This window comes from Aythya fuligula, chromosome 2, assembly GCF_009819795.1.
Source record: "Aythya fuligula isolate bAytFul2 chromosome 2, bAytFul2.pri, whole genome shotgun sequence".
Lineage (NCBI taxonomy): Eukaryota > Metazoa > Chordata > Aves > Anseriformes > Anatidae > Aythya > Aythya fuligula.
In genome coordinates this window covers 36,825,447-36,827,956 of record NC_045560.1, presented here as the reverse complement: position 1 = coordinate 36,827,956, position 2,510 = coordinate 36,825,447, and positions in this window count along the sequence as shown.

The following is a 2,510-nucleotide window of genomic DNA, read 5'->3' as shown; positions in this document are numbered from 1 at the left end:
GATGTGCGTCTGAAACAATAGCTCGAATTCATGCACCGAGCCCCCCCTTCCCTCCCTCCCTCCTCAGGCAGTGGGATCCAGAGAGGTGCTGCCGAAATACCGGCCGGGGGCACGGCTTTATGGCTTCACGCCCAAACGCCTTCCAAGGGAAAGATCGCTGCTGCTCTGCAGCCTGTTGGAAATGAACAAACAAACAAAAAAGCCCCGGAGAAGCCCACACAACTGAATCCGATGCTGCATCCAATTACACTCGGAGATTTATAAGCCAGCAGCCTGCATGCCAGCAGATTAAGCCCTTAAAACCATGATGATTGTTTAATCTTACGGGGCTAAAAATCTCTCCTTTCTTTCATATCCTCTACAAGGGGGAAATCCAGCACTTTGATGTCATGTTTTAAATCAGAATATTTTGTGAGAGCGTGCTTAGTAGTATGGAGCGATCTCACTGTCAGAGAAAGTTGGAAATTCAGCTGGGGGGGATACAGGCTAGGAAGCCCTGAAACCTCATGCGGTGTTTAAGTGTGGACAGGCAAATTCAGGCAGCTGTAGGAAGTCCATGGACACAACCCTGTTTGCAGAACAGTACCTGCAAGGTAGAAAGAGCTGTTGTCCTTCACTCTGCTTGCATACATATATAGACTGGGGAGGGGAAGGGACTTTACAGCTCTGTGACAGCAGAGATCTGAAGCCTAACCAGCCTGTACTACAGTTTGCAGTGCTACTTTAGGCACCTTAGTTCTTTACAGGTAGGTACATCCCCTCCCCAGGACACAGAAGACATGTGACATCAAGCATCCCCTGGGCAGCAATTTCAGCCCTTCCTTTCCCTCCCTCCATCTCCTCTCTCCTGCTCCTTTAGTGAACATGCCCACCCTCCAACCATGAGAGAAGGACAACATTTAAGGGAAGATGTAATTCTCTGAGGTGTGTCTAATGTTTGATATGCTGAGGCAGAGCAAACCAGGGTTTGCCAGTGCTCCTGGGAAAACTGCTTCCCTGAGCTAGAGACACTAAAGACCACATCAACCTTTTACAGTCTGCCTCACTTCAACCTACCCAGAATACATGTGAAATTAAAGTGTTTAATTTACTCATGTTAACTTGTGAAGTTGAACTTGCGTCTTTTTTTTTTTTTTTTTCTTTTTTCTTTTTTTTCAGTCTGCTTTTACCTCAGGCTGAAAAGTCGGAAGGTTCATCTAATTCACTAAAACCTCCACACTATAGATTGCCTGCTCTTAGAAAGGATGCTTTCTTGATTTGAAAGCCCATGGGGACAGATGGTCGGCTGTTGGTAACATCAGGCTGTGCAATTTCATATAGTGCCCTACTTAGGGTTTTCAAGAAGTTCTGCAACCAGCAAAATCAGATTTTCAGCTACAAAATGATGCACCTATTTCTACGTACAACATAATTCCTTTCTTTGCTGGGTAACTTATAGCACTCCTTTTTATGAGCTATCATATTGCAAAGCTTCTGCTGCCCTATAGGCAGGATTTCCAGACAGCCTTGCTACTCCTGGAGCAGTTGCCCAGCCTTTCCCCAGCACATGGCACTGTTATCTGACCACCAGCGACAAGCAGCAGTGATGTATGTATTAATATTGCTCTGCCTGGAGGAAATCCCTGCTGCTCTTCCATATGTCCTCCCGCTGGTAAGTCCTGATTTCTGCCAGCTCAGGACCTTTATCTGCTTTCTAGCAGATGAAGACAGACTATTCTCCCCCAGATCCCTTTCAGTGTACTTCCAGACATGAAGCGCTCTGGTTTGAGGGACATCCTGACAACCCCTCGTACCCAGAGGTAATGGCTTCAATAAGGGTTATCAGGAAAGAAACTTCAGAGCAGCTTGAAGTTCTCATCACACCACTGTTTCTGTTCTCAGCACCATTTTAAATGTGTTTATGTTCATCTGTAACAAAGAAAAGCCAACTAGCTCTGAGTTTCCAGACACCTCTGGAGCTACAGCACCTAAATCCCCAAAAATATATTAGTGACTTTTGGTCTGACTTCCAGGATAACAGATCCAAAGTCACAGAGAGGTCGGTTGCCTAATGATGCTCTAATATTTGTATTTATGTCACTGGACTGATAAAAATCCCATTATATAACCAATATTTTTTACATAACATTGCAGATTGGATACTCAAGCATCAGGCTTACGATGATACGTCTTAGAATTACACTATTTTTGGAATATCAGAGTGTCATCTTAGGATCAAACACGCAGTACTGTATTTAATGGAAACTCTGACTGTTTGCATAGAAGCATTAAACTTAATTGACTTGGAGGCGGAAAACAGCCAAACTAGTTCACATGACTAAGGCAGATGAGTATTTACTGTTTATCATGTGTGATTTTTTTATTTTTTTTTATCCACTAGGTTACTTTATCTGCCCTGTTTGGGCCCTGTTTCGATGGTTTAATGGGATCCCTTGCAAACACAGGATGTGTACAGAAGGCCGACCATGAGTGTATCCTCTTAAGAAGCTTAGTCATACAAAACCCGACCA